Raw genomic sequence first — 18,319 nt, 5'->3', positions numbered from 1 at the left:
CGTCGACATCGAAAATCTCTTTTATGCAGTTGTTGGTGAGATAACCTCGACGCCACCCAATAGTGGGGCAGGAGTTCGGGAGTATTGCCATAGCTCGTATAACGGATGCTTTTCGAAGGTTGAGGTAGATGATTTCCGAAGGTTTCTTGGTTATGTGTTGAAGGATGGATACATCTAGATGTAGGAATTGCTAGTTTTGGGTGAGATAATATGCTTCCCCTGTATCCCCAACACCTGATTGCATAACCGGAAAGGTTCGGGAGTTTATAAGTGGGAATTCAAGTAGCTCTTAGGATATCTTTCTGAAAGATGTATGATTTGAAATTGGGGTTCGACGTCTAGTGGTCCGCCTATTCACGGTCGGTTTTACAATGGTCTCGTTGTGTCTAAAAGAGTCGTTGGATATGCCGACTCGGGGATGCTTCGTATGTCATGTGCACTGCCTTGTACATGATGGTGCTGTACGATCGAGCCCGTGTAGGCCCCACCACAAAAACTTCGGACGAAGTCTCTATCATATGTTTGTTCTGGCTTATTCTGCAAGCCAATCCTTTGTTTTGTTTTGAGTTGTGGTATTCGAGTTGCTTCGAAGTCAAATGTTGATTCCATACCTTTTCCTAAGCGGTGTTCTCATACTCCGATGTGAAGACCAATCCTTCTTGATAATCGAGATTGTCATGTCAATCCTTTTCAACCGGTGTGTTTTTTCTCTTCAAACGGATTCGTTCACTTTCAACATCCGCAAGTTTCAATCTCAGCTTTCTCAACGGTGTTCGTTTCATCCTTCCCAAGTTGTCTTTGTTTTCCCTCCCACCCAACCCTTGTTTCTTCAAGGACTCAGATTTCTTTATCAAGTATCCATCTTATTGAGGCGAAGTCGCTCCGGTCTTTTTCATCAATGTTCTTATCCGGTGATTCTCAAAAAGATACTAACTGAGCTTCAAGTTATCATTATTCGTTCTTTTTCTTCTCCGGTGGAACCAATTCAAGCCTTGTTGATCATATTCTTTTCCTTGCTTCAAAAGTCTTCTCATACCGGTGCTCCTCATATTCACCTCTCGCTGTTCAATTGTTCCGGAGTGCTAAAGATATCTCAGAAAGATCATCTTGTCATTCAAGATCCGTTAATCCTATTTTGAGGATGTTTATCTCATTCAAGCCTTTTAATTCAACCGACGCTATATCTCTTTTCAAGCAATCGTTCTACGGTGTTTCTTTTGAGTGGGCCCTAACCCACAGGTCTTTTCCCAGGATCTTACCTGACTCTTCTTATTTTCCTGGAGCTATCCTCAAATTTTATTTTCAAAGTTTGACGTAAGAATGAATTATCATAAGTCTTATGTTTTCTCCAAGATCTGTTGAATTCTTTTCATCGTTGGCTCAACCTATTCATTTTGATTCTTCCGGAGTGCATAAATGAGTCATGATGGTATTTCTCATCGTCATTCTCAGATTTTGAAGACTGAAGAAGAATTTTTCTCTCTCAATCTTGTCCATTCTCTCGATGATTCGTGATTCTAGTTTGTTGCCATCCTCTCATAATTGTTTTCAATTGGGACAATTCTTTTCACCCATCCGAAGCAATTCAAGAGTCTTCTCAGTTTGATTATCCGGAGTCCATCAATTCAGGTGTATTCATTCTCAGCTGTCAGTTATCATTCTCCAATCTTACCGGTGCTTCGTTCAAGTGATCTCTAATCATTTCATGATCCCTTCATTCTCATGTATCTAGATTGTCTCGAGTAACTTCGTTCATTTCACAATTCTTACCCGGTGATTCATCCCTTTACTTCGTGCATTTTAAATTCTATCGGTGGCTCTTCCAAGATTCTTCTTCTTTCGTTATAATCTCAATTGACTCTTTCTTTCCAATTCCGCCGGTGGTTCGTTGAAGACCTTCTCAAGGTTGTGCTATATCTATCTTAATCCTTTTCTATGAGAATAAGTAATATGCCAAATCCATTGTTTGTCATCAATCTAATTGGTGAAGGATAAGCATAATGTAATCCTTATTCTTGTTTCTTCCAAGTGATTAATCCCTTATTACGGAGGCTCATAAAAGAATTAATTCCTTCTCGAAGGGTTCATCAACATTCTTTTCAGAGGAGCTCAAGCATTCTTCATCTTGCAATCCGGAGTGCAATTCTTTCTACCGTATCATCGGAGGTGGTGTTATGTCATTCTTGATAATTTTCCTTCGTGTTTCATGATTCACAAGTTATTGAGTATGAGATATTTTAAATCCATCAACCTCTTCGTTGGAGTTATCTTGGGTTATATTTCACCTAAAGCTTTTCCTAAGGATTGTTGCTATTATGGTGCTTATAAATGACCCAAGTTCTTCATTTATCCTCCCGGTGATATAGTTTCTCGTCTCCTTGTTCATATCAATCCAATTCTTTTCCCGTGAGTGGCAGGTTGTCACCTCTAGTCTTGAGATGTTTTCCATAAGTCCACTACAACCTTCTTCTTTTCGTTGTGGGTTTTCCAACAACTTCGTTCGAACCTTCTCCTAAAGATGCTTTTGCAAGCTCATTTAAGGTAGAAGATTTTGTTTTCTCCTCCGTTCATTACATTCCATTTCTCTCTTTTCTTCCGGAGGCATTGTGTTGTTGCTCTCTTCAACCCTTCTTCTTGTTCTTGTCAGGACCTTGTTCTTTTCATCCTTATCCATTTAACCGGAGTGTCGCGTCCTATTTTCATGTATCCTCTCATCTTGTCAAGATCATGTTCAATTCCTTCCATTCCCAACCGGAGTGTTGTCGTTTTTGATCTCTATCGTTCCGTGTGCTTCTTCTTTTAACCAGAGTGCTTGCATGTGCTTCTTGTTCATTGCAACCTTTATTCTTATGTATTTCAACCTACAAGGTTCTAGTAATGTTCCTTGTTCCTCCTTCCTAACGAAGTGTTTTCAACTTTGTGCATCTTCGTTGTTTTCTTTTCTCAAAATGGCTTAACCATTTCGAGGTTCCTTGGTTTCACTCATTTGTCAAAGGAGCAACTTAGTTTTACCTCTTCTCTTTTCTCTTCTGTTTTCCCTCCGGTGCCATTCTAGATCTCGGGACGAGATCCTCTCGTAGTGGTGGAGTGTTGTGACGCCCCAAGACTGGAGCTTCAGTTGCCTTCCAGGGTTTCCGGGTTTTGTCGTGTGACTTGTTTGGTCCGTTGCATTTCATCTTTGCATCATGTGCATTGCACCATGCCATCATGTCATTTCTTTTCTTAACTCAACTAAATAAATGGCATGGATCTTTGATCCATTTAAACCGAGGGAATTATCCCGACAAGTGGCCTTGGTAGGGATCACCACCTCGTGAGTATCCTCATTGTCATCCGAAGGTTTGCCCCTATGGGCCCTCTTCTTGGTGTTATGAGGCTTCCGAGCAGCACGAGAGCTAGAGCCACCTGCAAACGCACGTAGAGAGCACACAGAAACCCCAGCAAAGATGAGAAGAATATACACAAGAGCAGAGGACTACATCTCATGTATGTAAGTATAAGAAAAACAATGCATATAGGTTCAGAGAAGTCGGTTGTTCAGGTTGTTCCACCGGTAGAACCGCCCGAGCGGTAGTACCGCTCGCAAGGAGTGGTAGTACCACTCGCAAGGAGCGGTAGTACCACTCGCAAGGAGCGGTAGTACCGCTGAGAGCGGATCTGCCGAGTGGAAGAACGGGAACCACACTATCTTGAATCTAGATGCAATATTCCGAATTCTACCTACGCACTGGAAACTGAAGGAGTTTATACAGATCTCTCCCACCAAACATTTGGCCAAAAATGTGGGAGTACAAGCAATGCCCTAGAGAAAGGATTCAACAAGAGGAACCCTAAGAACGAGAAGAAACATGGCATTGTCGGTATCCATGGGAGTAGATCGAAGAGGAGGCGACCTGAATGAAGCGAATCCGATGAAGGGCCGACCGATCCGGAGGGCCTGAGGGCGCTCCGGGGCGATGGGCGGAGCAACCGGCGGCTAGGGATTAGAGGAGGGACGAGTGCGAAGGGGAAAAAGAAAACCCCTTCAGCCCGCGCCCCTTATATAAGCCCCAGATGTCAGCCGGTAGTACCGCTCCGAGGAGCGGTAGTACCGGTCCTATAGCTACCCGATGTTTGAGATCGGTACTTCTGCTCCAGAAGAAGTGGTAGTACCACTTCCAAATACCGGTAGTACCGGCTAGTGGCACATGTGCAGGCAGGAGCGGTAGAACCGCTCGTGCAAGACCGGAAGTACCGCTGGGACTACACAATGTAGTGGAAGACCGGTAGAACCGCTCTGACCATAGGTTGTACCACCAAGTTGCATCAGCCCATGCACAAAGAGATCAAACTTGTGTACATTTGGAAAAGATGGCTTGGGAGGAGAAGGCTTAGGATGGAAGCATGGCACTAAATAATGATGATGAAGTTTCTCAAGAGTGCAAGAAGTAAACAATAAAAGCCACTCTTTAGAGAATTCAAACATCTAAGAAAACCAAAAGAGCAAGGCAAAAGAAAACATACAACAAGGAAAACACTACTTGCACAAGGGCGGTGGCCGAAGCCACCTATGTTTGAGTCAATAGGTGTGGTGTCGTAAAGAATTATCCTTGGGCCCATGACCAAAATTCGTCTTTGAAGCACAAGTACTATAAAAATGGCTAATGTGAAATAATTGATCAATTTATGCATAATGGGGTGAGGAAGTGTTCATTGAGAGAACAATACTCCCCCTATGTCCATGCTTACACCTAGAACAAGACAGGATGATGTGTATGGTGGGGTGTGCAAAGGTTCAAGACACATTGCTCGAATCAATGATATTTAGCTCATGCCTTAACTCGCGAAATCTTGCTTCATCCAAAGGCTTCGTGAATATGGATGCAAGGTTATCATGAGTGTTGACATAGTTGAGCTCGATCTCCCCATGCCTAATATGATCCCGGATGAAGTGATACCGAATCTCAATATGCTTCGTCTTGAAATGTTGCACCGGGTTAAGAGAAATCTTGATGGCACTTTCATTGTCACACCAAAGAGGCACTTTGTCACAAATGACACCATAATCCTTTAAAGTTTGCCTCATCCACAGAAGTTGTGCACAACAACTACCGGCGGCCACATACTCCGCTTCGGTGGACGAGAGAGACACACACCTTTGCTTCTTAGAAGACCAACTCACCAAAGATCAACCAAGGAATTGGCACCCTCCGGAAGTTGACTTCCTATCCACTTTGTCTCCCGCCCAATCGCAGTCCGAATAGCCTACAAGGTTGAAGCCCGCTCCTCTTGGGTACCATAAGCCAAAGTTTGAGGTATGAGCCAAATATCAAAAGATTCGCTTGACTGCCATAAAGTGGCTTTCCTTAGGTGCGGCTTGAAACCGTGCACAAATTCCCACACTCAACATGATATCCGGTCTAGATGCACAAAGGTAAAGCAAGGAGCCAATCATGGAGCGATATACCTTTTGATCCACTACTTTACCATTGGGATCTAATTCAAGTTGGCATTTGACGGGCATTCGAGTGGAAGTCGACTTGACATCACTTAGCTTGAATCTCTTGAGCATGTCTTGAGTGTATTTGGCTTGGTTTATGAAGGTTCCTTCTCTTTGTTGCTTGATTTCGAATCCGAGAAAGAACTTCAACTCTCCCATCATGGACATCTTGAACTTCAAGGTCATGAGAGCGGCAAATTCCTCATTGAAAGCTTTGTTAGGAGAACCAACGATAATATCATCAACATATAGTTGGCACACAAATAACTCCCCTTTGACCTTCATAGTAAAAAGAGTGGGGTCGATTTTCCCAATTTCAAACCCACGATCTTGCAACAACTCGGTAAGGTGGTCATACCACGCGCGTGGGGCTTGTTTAAGGCCATAGAGTGCCTTATTGAGTTGGTACACATGATCGGGAAAATAGGGATCCTTTAACCCGAGGGGTTGTTTGACATACACCAAATCATTAATAGGACCATTAAGAAAAGCACTCTCCATGTCTATTTGTTGCAACTTGAAGTTATGATGAGAAGCATAAGCAATCAACAAACGAATAGATTCAAGGCGAGCAACGGAAGCAAAGGTTTCACCGTAGTCGATACCCTTGACTTGGGAGTAGCCTTGATCTACCAAGCGAGCCTTATTGCGGACAATAATTCCATGAGCATCTTGCTTGTTCTTGAATATCCACGTGATTCCATTGACATTATGGTTCCCCGTTGGCCATGGCACCAATCTCCACACCTTATTGTGCTCGAAGTTGTTGAGTTCTTCATGCATGGCATTAAGCCAATCCGGATCTTCGAGCGCCTCATAAACCTTTTGGGGTTCAACACAATAGACAAACGTGTGATGTTCACAATAGTTTGCCATTGTCTACGAGTGCTTACCCCCTTTCGTATGCTTCCAAGCATATTTGTCATGAGATGACCCTTGGTAGATAGCTTGGATGCAATCTTGGCAGCACGACGCTCCAATTCCTCCTTAGGAGTGAGTTGAGGAGCGGTTACTTGATCATCTTGAGCGTCGTCTTGAGCTTGTTCTTGATCTTGAGCTTGCTCTTGATCTTGAACTTGCTCGGAGGAGAGAACTTGACCGTGGTCATCACTTGGTGGTACAATGCCACATCTTGAGGTTGATCTTGCCCTTGGTCTTGTTCATGAGGTTGAGGGCCTTCACTTTGTTCTTCGGAAGCGTGTGGGTCTTGGGTTGGTGATGGTTCCACTTGAGTGGAACATTGTCCTTCTCCTTCGGCCACAAGGGGTTCCTCAATGGGTAGGATAAAACCAACACCCATTCTTCTTATGGCTTGGGGAGGAATTCCATCACCTACATCATAAGTACCACTTTGCTCCACTTGGGAGCCGTTATTCTCATCAAACTCCACATTACGCGTCTCATCAATAAGTCCCGTGGACTTATTGAGGACACGGTAAGCATGAGAGTTTGTATCATAACCAACAAATATGCCCTCGTAAGCTCTAGCCTCAAATTTAGACAAGCAAACACCTTTATTGAGAATGAAACATTTACACACGAACACCCGGAAGTACTTGAGGTTGGGCTTGTTACTGGTGAGTATCTCATCATGGTCCTTGCCGCATCCATCAACGTCCGGTTCTTCCTCTCCGCAACGCCATTTTGTTGAGGGGTGTAAGGTGCGGAATATTGATGCTTGATCCCCTCATCACTAAGAAACTCATCCAAGGTGTTGTTCTTGAACTTGATGCCATTGTCACTTCTTATTGTCAAGATCTTTGCATTGTGTTGACGTTGAGCTTCATTTGCAAAGTCAATGACGGTTTGTTGGGTCTCACTCTTCCTCTTGAACAAATACACCCAAGTGTATCTTGAATAGTCATCCACAATCACCAAGCGATACTTTCTACCCCCAAGACTATCAAAGGATGGAGGCCCAAAGAGATCCAAGTGAAGGAGCTCCAAAGGCCTCTTTGACTAAATGAAAGTCATGGGAGGGTGAGCCTTCTCATGTAGCTTTCCTTCAATGCAAGCACTGCAAGCACGATCTTTGGCAAAACTAACATTTGTTAGTCCACATACATAGTCCCCCTTGAGAAGACTTTGCAAAGATCTCATATTGACATGGGCTAACGGCGATGCTAAATCCATCACGCGTCAACTTCAGCCATTAGGCATGTCGCGGTCTTAGTGGGTCGCTCCGAAAAGTTAATCACATAGAGACCGTTCTCGACATGCCCAACAAAGGCTACTTTAAGAGTTTTGCTACACAAGAGGGCCACGGTATCAATATCAAAGAAAGTGGCAAAGCCCATGATTGCAAGTTGACAAACGGAAAGTAAATTGTATTCAAGGGACTCAACAAGCATGACCTTCTCGATCGTGAGATCATGAGAAATGACAACCTTGCCAAGCCCCAATACCTTAGAGGACGAGGCATCACCCCACTCGACATTGGTGGGAATAGATGGAATCTTTTGCACGTCCACCACCAAATCCTTGCTTCCGGTCATATGATTAGTGGCTCCACTATCGAGCAACCATGATCCCCCACCGGAAGCAAACACCTACAAGATATCAATGCTTGGTTTTAGGTACCCATTTTGTAATGGGTCCTTTGATGTTAGTGACAAGGGTCTTAGGAACCAAAATAGACCATTCAATGTACTCATAAGGAAAACCAACAAATTTAGCATTAACATGCCCATCACTAGCACGACATAGTACATAGGAAGGGTTAAAGTCACCGGCTTTGTTGGAAGGGGTGGCATTGCCCTTCTTGACACCACCGCCCTTCACATTGTTCTTCTTATCCTTAGAGGCACCCTCTCCCTCTTTGACAAAAGTTTGCATGAGAGGAGGAGGTCGTCTGGCCTTGTCATTCTTCTTCTTGTTCTTGGACTTCGGTGCGAACCCAATCCCCTCCTTGGCCACAACTTCCTTTTGATTGCTCAAAAGATCATTGAGGTTCTTTTCACCTTGTATGGACAACACAAGGCCTTTCTCAAGTTGCTCCTTCAACTTTGCATTCTCCTCAACAAGATGCACATGCTCACAACAAGGGTTAGTAGCATTTTCATTATCAATTAAAACCATATGAGGAAAAGTGGCTTTCTTCTTGGTTAGCCTCACTTGGAGTTGATCATGAGACTCTTTAAGACTAGCATGAGTACTCTTCAAGGCTTTGTGAGCCTTGTCAAGTATATCAAACTCCTCCTTGAGTCTAGCAAGATCAACATCAAGTTTAGCCTTCTCAGAATTTAGCACACGAGACACAACAAGAGCATGATCAAGATCTTTCTTTAATTTAGCATGGGCATCGTTGTGTGACTCCTCAAGAGCCAAGCGATGACCACACTCTTCCTCAAGAGCATTAGAAAGATCCGATATCTCATCTTCATAGTCACGACTATGCCCCTCCGATGTCTACTACACAACCTTCTTCTTATAGACGTTGTTGGGCCTCCAAGTGCAGAGGTTTGTAGGACAGTAGCAAATTTCCCTCAAGTGGATGACCTAAGGTTTATCAATCCGTAGGAGGCATAGGATGAAGATGGTCTCTCTCAAGAAACCCTGCAACCAAATAACAAAGAGTCTCTTGTGTCCCCAACACACCCAATACAATGGTAAATTGTATAGGTGCACTAGTTCGGCGAAGAGATGGTGATACAAGTGCAATATGGATGGTAGATAATAGTTTTTGTAATCTGAAAATATAAAAACAGCAAGGTAACTAATGATAAAAGTGAGCGTAACGGTATTGCAATGATAGGAAACAAGGCCTAGGGTTCATACTTTCGCTAGTGTAAGTTCCCTCAACAATAATATCATAACTGGATCACATAACTATCCCTCAACATGCAATAAAGAGTCACTCCAAAGTCACTAATAGCGGAGAACGAACGAAGAGATTATGGTAGGGTACGAAACCACCTCAAAGTTATTCTTCCCAATCAATCCGTTGGGCTATTCCTATAAGTGTCACAAACAGCCCTAGAGTTCCTACTAGAATAACACCTTAAGACACAAATCAACTAAACCCCTAATGTCACCTAGATACTCCAATGTCACCTCAAGTATCCGTGGGTATGATTATACGATATGTGTCACACAATCTCAGATTCATCTATTCAACCAACACATAAGACCTCAAAGAGTGCCCCAAAGTTTCTACCGGAGAATCACGACGAAAACGTGTGCCAACCCCTATGCATAGGTTCATGGGCGGAACCCGCAAGTTTATCACCAAAACATACATCAAGTGAATCACGTGGTATCCCATTGTCACCACAGGTACGCACGGCAAGACATACATCAAGTGTTCTCAAATCTTTAAAGACTCAATCCAATAAGATAACTTCAAAGGGGAAACTCAATTCATTACAAGAGAGTAGAGGGGGGGAAGAAACATCATAGGATCCAAATATAATAGCAAAGCTCGCGATACATCAAGATCGTATCACCTCAAGAACACGAGAGAGAGAGAGAGAGAGATCAAACACATAGCTACTGGTACATACCCTCAGCCCCGAGGGAGACCTACTCCCTCCTCGTCATGGAGAGCACCGGGATGATGAAGATGGCCACCGGAGAATGATTCCCCCTCCGGCAGGGTGCCGGAATGGGTCTAGATTGGTTTTCGGTGGCTACGGAGGCTTCTGGCGGCGGAACTCCCGATCTATCGTCTGTTCTGGAAGTTTTAGGATACGTAGGTATATATGGGTGAAAGAAGCATGTCGGTGGACCGAAGGGGGGGGGGCACGAGGCAGGGGGGCGCGCCCCCACCCTCATGGGCACCTCCCTTCTTTCCTGACGTGCACTCCAAGCTTTTCCGGTAGCTTTCCTTCCAAAAATAACTTCTCTAGTTGATTTCGTTTCGTTTCGACTCCGTTTGATATTCCTTTTCTTTGAAACACTGAAATGAAAAAAAACAGCAATTCTGGGCTGGGCGTCCAGTTAATAGGTTAGTCCCAAAAATAATATAAAAGTGGATAATAAAGCCCAATATTGTCTAAAACAATAGATAATATAGCATGGAGCAATAAAAAATTATAGATACGTTGGAGACATATCAAGCATCCCCAAGCTTAATTCCTGCTCGTCCTCGAGTAGGTAAATGATAAAAACAGAATTTTTGATGCGAAGTGCTACTTGGCATAAATTCAATGTAATTCTTCTTAATTTTGGTATGAATATTCAGATCCATAGAATTCAAGACAAAAGTTCATATTGACATACAAATGATAATACTTCAAGCATACTAACTAAGTAATTATGTCTTCTCAAAATAACATGGCCAAAGAAAGTTCATCCCTACAAAATCATATAGTTTAGTCATGTTTCATTTTCGTCACACAAGAATGCTCTCATCATGCACAACCCCGATGACAAGCCAAGCAATTGTTTCCTACTTTAGTAATCTCAAACCTATAAACTTTCACGCAATATATGATCGCGAGCCATGGACATAGCACTATGGGTGGAATAGAATATAATGAGGGGGGTTATGTGGAGAGGACAAAAAAGGAGAAAGTCTCACATCAACGAGGCTAATCAATGGGCTATGGAGATGCCCACCGATTGATGTTAATGCAATGAGTAGGGATTGCCATGCAACAGATGCACTAGAGCTATAAATGTATGAAAGCTCAACAAAAGAAACAAGTGGGTGTGCATCCAACTTGCTTTCTCACGAAGACCTAGGGCACTTGAGGAGGCCCATTGTTGGAATATACAATCCAAGTTCTATAATGAAAGATTCCCACTAGTATATGAAAGTGATAACATGAGAGACTCTCTACTATGAAGATCATGGTGCTACTTTGAAGCACAAGTGTGGTAAAAGGATAGTAGCATTGTCCCTTCTCTCTTTTTCTCTCAATTTTTTGGGCCTTCTCTTTTTTTATGACCTTTCTTTTTTTGGGGCCTTCCCTTTTTTATGGCCTTTCTGTTTTTTTATTCCTCAATTAGGACAATGCTCTAATAATGATGATCATCACACTTCTATTTATTTACAACTCAATGATTACAACTCGATACTAGAACAAAGATGACTCTATATGAATGCCTCCGGCGGTGTACCGGGATATGCAATGAACCGAGAGTGACATGTATGAAGGAATTATGAACGGTGGCTTTGCCACAAATACGATGTCAACTACATGATCATGCTAAGCAATATGACAATGATGAATGTTTCATAATAAACGGAATGGTGGAAAGTTGCATGGCAATATATCTCGGAATGACTATGGAAATGCCATAATAGGTAGGTATGGTGGCTGTTTTGAGGAGGATATAAGGGGGCTTATATGTGAAAGAGCGTATCATATCACGGGGTTTGGATGCACCTGCAAAGTTTGCACCAACTCTCAATGTGAGAAAGGGCAATGCACGGTACCGAAGAGGCTAGCAAGGATGGAAGGGTGAGAGTGCGTATAATCCATGGACTCAATATTAGTCATAAAGAACTCACATACTTATTGCAAAAATCTACAAGTCATCAAAAACCTCGGTACTACGCGCATGCTCCTAGGGGGATAGATTGGTAGGAAAAGACCATCGCTCGTCCCCGACCGCCACTCATAAGGAGGACAATCAAATAACACCTCATGTTTCAAATTTGTTACACAAAGTTTACCATACGTGCATGCTACGGGACTTGCATACTTCAACACAAGCATTTCTCAATTTCACAACTACTCAACTAGCACGACTTTGATATTATTACCCCCATATCTCAAAACAATCATCAAGCATCAAACTTCTCTTAGTATTCAATACTCTATATGAAAGTTTTTACTATTCTTGGATGTCCAACATATTATGATTATTTAAGCAAATTACCATGCTATTTAATACTCTCAAAAGAATATAAGTGAAGCATGAGAGTTCACCTATTTCTTCAACATAAAACTACCACCATGCTCTAAAAGATATAAGTGAAACACTAGAGCAAATGACAAACTACTCCGAAAGATATAAGTGAAGATCAATGAGTAGTTGAATAATTATTCAACTATGTGGAGACTCTCAAACATTTAATAATTTCAGATCTTGGTATTCTATTCAAACAGCAAGAAAAACTAAATAAAATAAAATTACGCTCCAAGCAAAACACATATCATGTGGTGAATAAAAATATAGCTCCAAGTAAAGTTACCGATGAACGAAGACGAAAGAGGGGATGCCTTCCAGGGCATCCCCAAGCTTAGGCTCTTGGCTATCCTTGAATATTACCTTGGGGTGCCTTGGGCATCCCCAAGCTTAGGCTCTTGCTACTCCTTATTCCATAGTCCATCGAATCCATACCCAAAACTTGAAAACTTCACAACACAAAACTTAAAGTAGAAAACTCGTGAGCTCCGTTAGTATAAGAAAATAAACCACCACTTCAAGGTACTGTAATGAACTCATTATTTATTTGTATTGGTGTTAAACCTACTCTATTCCAACTTCTCTATGGGTTATAAACTATTTTACTAGCCATAGATTCATCAAAATAAGTAAACAATACATGAAAAACAGAATCTGTCAAAAACAGAACAGGCTGTAGTAATCTGGATCAAACGTATACTTCTGGAACGCATAAAATTCTCAAATGAATTTCTGGACCTGAGGAATTTATCTATTAATCGTCTGCAAAACGAATTAACTAAATATCACTCTCCAAATAAAAATGGCAGCAATTCTCGTGAGCGCTAAAGTTTCTGTTTTTGACAGCATGATCAACAAGACTTTTCCCAAGTCTTCCCAAAGGTTCTACTTGGCACAAACACTAATTAAAAGCATAAAACTGTTGGGGGACATAGTAATTTCAAAAAAATTCCTATGCACACGCAAGATCATGGTGATGCATAGCAACGATAGGGGAGAGTGTTGTCCACGTACCCTTGTAGACCGAAAGCGGAAGCGTTAGCACAACGCGGTTGATGTAGTCGTACGTCTTCACGATCCGACCGATCCAAGTACCGAACGCATGGCACCTCCGAGTTCAGCACACGTTCATCTCGATTACGTCCCGCGAACTCCGATCCAGAAGATCTTCACGGGAGAGTTCCGTCAGCACAACGGCGTGGTGACGGTGATGATGTTGCTACCGACGCAGAGCTTCGCCTAAGCACCGCTACGATATGACCGAGGTGGAATATGGTGGAGGGGGGCACCGCACATGGCTGGAAGAGATCAACTGATCAACTTGTGTGTCTAGAGGTGTCCCCCCTGCCCCTGTATATAAAGGAGCAAGGGGGGAGGCCGGCCGGCCCTCTATGGGCGCGCCAGGAGGAGGAGTCCTCCTCCTAGTAGGAGTAGGACTCCCCTTTCCTACTCCTACTAGGAGGAGGAAAGGAAGGAGGAGAAGGAGAAGGAAGGAGAAGGAGGAAAAAGAGGAAAGGGGGCCGGCCCCCTAGTCCAATTCGGTTTGGGCTAGGGGGCCGCGCACCCTGCCTCCTCTCTTCCACCACTTGGCCCATGAGGCCCATTACTTCTTCCTCGTATTCCCGTAACTCCCCGGTACCCCCGAAAATACCCGAATCACTCGGAACCTTTCCGATGTCCGAATATAGTCGTCAAATATATCGATCTTTACATTTCGACCATTTCGTGACTCCTCGTCATGTCCCCGATCTCATCCGGACTCCGAACTACATTCGATACATCAAATCACATAAACTCATAATACAATCGTCACCGAAATTTTAAGCGTGCGGACCCTACGGGTTCGAGAACTATGTAGACATGACCGAGATATGTCTCCGGTCAATAACCAATAGTGGAACCTGGATGCTCATATTGGCTCCCACATATTCTACGAAGATCTTTATCGGTCAGACCGCATAACAACATACGTTGTTCCCTTTGTCATCGGTATGTTACTTGCCCGAGATTCGATCGTCGGTATCTCAATACCTAGTTCAATCTCGTTACCGGCAAGTCGCTTTACTTGTTCTGTAATACATCATCCCGCAACTAACTTATTAGTTGCAATGCTTGTAAGGCTTAAGTGATGTGCATTACCGAGAGGGCCCAGAGATACCTCTCCGACAATCGGAGTGACAAATCCTAATCTCGAAATACGCCAACCCAACAAGTACCTTTGGAGACACCTGTAGAGCACCTTTATAATCACCCAGTTACGTTGTGACGTTTGGTAGCACACAAAGTGTTCCTCCGGTAAACGGGATTTGCATAATCTCATAGTCATAGGAACATGTATAAGTTATGAAGAAAGCAATAGCGACAAACTAAACGATCAAGTGCTAAGCTAATGGAATGGGTCAAGTCAATCACATCATTCTCCTAATGATGTGATCCCGTTAATCAAATTACAACTCATGTCTATGGTTAGGAAACATAACCATCTTTGATCAACAAGCTAGTCAAGTAGAGGCATACTAGTGACACTCTGTTTGTCTATGTATTCACACATGTATTATGTTTCCGGTTAATACAATTATAGCATGAATAATAAATATTTATCATGATATAAGGAAATAAATAATAACTTTATAATTGCCTCTAGGGCATATTTCCTTCAAAAACCACATCTAAACAGAGGCTGTATGAATTATTTATTACTAAACAGGAGCAAAAAGCAAGGAACTAAAATAAAATTGGGTTGCCTCCCAACAAGCGCTATCGTTTAACACCCCTAGCTAGGCATGATGATTTCAATGATGCTCACATAAAAGATAAGAATTGAAACATAAAGAGAGCATCATGAAGAATATGACTAGCACATTTAAGCCTAACATACTTCCTATGCATAGGGATTTTGTGAGCAAACAACTTGTAGGAACAAGAATCAACTTGCGTAAGAAGGTAAAACAAGCATAACTTCAAAATTTTAAGCACATAGAGAGGAAACTTGATAATATTGCAATTCCTACAAGCATATATTCCTCCCTCATAATAATTTTCAGTAGCATCATGAATGAAATCAACAATATAACCAGTACCTAAAGCATTCTTTTCATGATCTATAAGCATAGAAAATTTACTACTCTCCACACAAGCAAAATTCTTCTCATTCAGAATAGTGGGAGTATCATAGGAAACTCGAATACTATAAATTGTTTCCACATTAAAAGAGTAATGTTCAGAGAAGGGGTAATCATAATCATGACAAGTTTTATAAATATAATCAATACTTTTTATAGCATAAGTATCATCACAATAATCATCATAGATAGGAGGCATGCTTTTATCATAATAAATTTGCTCATCAAAACTTGGGGGACAAAAAGTATCATCTTCATCAAACATAGCTTCCCCAAGCTTGTGGCTTTGCATATCATTAGCATCATGGATATTCAAGGAATTCATACTACCAACATTTCAATCGTGCTCATCATTCACATATTTAGTGCCAAACATTTAATAGATTTCTTCTTCTAGCACTTGAGCACAATTATCCTTTCCATCATACTTACGAAAGATATTAAAAAGGTGAAGCGTATGAGACAAACTCAATTCTATTTTTTATAGTTTTCTTTTATAAACTAAACTAGTGATAAAACAAGAAACTAAAAGACTCGATTGCAAGATCTAAAGATATACCTTCAAGCACACACCACCCCGGCAACGGCGCCAGAAAAGAGCTTGATGTCTACTACACAACCTCCTTCTTGTAGAAGTTGTTGGGCCTCCAAGTGCAAAGGTTTGTAGGACAGTAGCAAATTTCCCTCAAGTTGATGACCTAAGGTTTATCAATCCGTAGGAGGCATAGGATGAAGATGGTCTCTCTCAAGCAACCCTGCAACCAAATAACAAAGAGTCTCTTGTGTCCCCAACACACCCAATACAATGGTAAATTGTATAGGTGCACTAGTTCGGCGAAGACATGGTGATACAAGTGCAATATGGATAGTAGATAATAGTTTTTGTAATCTGAAAATATAAAAACAGCCAGGTAACTAATGATAAAAGTGAGCGTAAACGGTATTGCAATGATAGGAAACAAGGCCTAGGGTTCATACTTTCGCTAGTGTAAGTTCCCTCAACAATAATATCATAATTGGATCACATAACTATCCCTCAACATGCAACAAAGAGTCACTCCAAATTCACTAATAGCGGAGAACGAACAAAGAGATTATGGTAGGGTACGAAACCACCTCAAAGTTATTCTTTCCAATCAATCCGTTGGGCTTCCTATAAGTGTCACAAACAGCCCTAGAGTTCGTACTAGAATAACACCTTAAGACACAAATCAACCAAAACCCTAATGTCACCTAGATACTCCAATGTCACCTCAAGTATCCGTGGGTATGATTATACGATATGCGTCACACAATCTCAGATTCATCTACTCAACCAACACATAAGACCTCAAAGAGTGCCCCAAAGTTTCTATCAGAGAATCACGACGAAAACGTGTGCCAACCCCTATGCATAGGTTCATGGGCGGAACCCGCAAGTTGATCACCAAAATATACATCAAGTGAATCATGTGGTATCCCATTGTCACCACAGATACGCACGCCAAGACATACATCAAGTGTTCTCAAATCTTTAAAGACTCAATCCAATAAGATAACTTTAAAGGGGAAACTCAATTCATTACAAGAGAGTAGAGGGGGGGGGGGAAGAAACATCATAGGATCCAAATATAATAGCAAAGCTCGCGATACATTAAGATCGTATCACCTCAAGAACACGAGAGAGAGAGAGAGATCAAACACATAGCTACTGGTACATACCCTCAGCCCCGAGGGAGAACTACTCCCTCCTCGTCATGGAGAGCACCGGAATAATGAAGATGGCCACCGGAGAAGGATTCCCCCTCCGACAGGGTGCAGGAACGGGTCTAGATTAGTTTTCGGTGGATTTGGAGGCTTCTGGCGGCAGAACTCCCGATCTATCGTCTGTTCTGGAAGTTTTAGGATACGTAGGTATATATGGGTGAAAGAAGCACATCGGTGGACCGAAGGGGGGGCACGAGGCAGGGGGCGCGCCCTAGGGGGGTGGGTGCCCCCCACCCTCGTGTGCATCTCCCTTCTTTCCTGATGTGCACTCCAAGCTTTTCCGGTAGCTTTCCTTCCAAAAATAACTTCTCTAGTTGATTTCGTTCCGTTTCGACTCCGTTTATTCCTTTTCTTCGAAACACTGAAATAGGCAAAAAAAACAATTCTGGACTGGGCCTCCGGTTAATAGGTTAGTCCCAAAAATAATATAAAAGTGGATAATAAAGCCCAATATTGTCTAAAACATTAGATAATATAGCATGGAGCAATCTAAAATTATAGATACGTTGGAGACGTATCACCCTGCATCTTAGAGATGGTGTCTTCGTGAGCCTCGATCATGTCATTGGCTTCACCAAGTTGTTTCAAGAGAGCAACGAAGTGCTTCTTGGATTTACCCTTAGGCTTACTCATAAAAGACTCAAACTAATTTTCCTTCATGTTGGACCCCCACTTTCATCAATGCAATCCGTCAAAGACGGATGAGTAATGATGATAGTTTTGATGTTGGGGGTTACCTTGTTGGTGGCTTTAGCCATGAGGCACTTGGCGGTGATGTTCTCATTGGGAGAGTCAAAGAGGGACGCCCGTGGGGTTGTCGCAATGGTCACGGAGTCCATGACAACCGTCTCACCGTCTTCATCATCATCAGCCTCATTGTACTCTTCTTGTGCCACCAATCCCTTAGGAGGAGCCTTCTTGGTGACGTGGTTCTTGTTGGGGAAAGACTTGGCCTTGTCCTTCCAGATGAGTTTGCCACCATTGTCTTCCCTCTTCTCATAGGGGCACTCCGCGACAAAGTGGCTCACATTGCCAAAATTGTAGCACGTCCTCACACGATGCTTGCCCTTGGCGCCACTTGAGTTGCTCTTGTTGAAGTTGTGCCTTGAGTTCT

Source organism: Triticum dicoccoides, chromosome 7A (genome assembly GCF_002162155.2).
Source record: "Triticum dicoccoides isolate Atlit2015 ecotype Zavitan chromosome 7A, WEW_v2.0, whole genome shotgun sequence".
Classification (NCBI taxonomy): Eukaryota; Viridiplantae; Streptophyta; class Magnoliopsida; order Poales; family Poaceae; genus Triticum; species Triticum dicoccoides.
Note: the sequence above shows the minus strand (reverse complement) of the source record.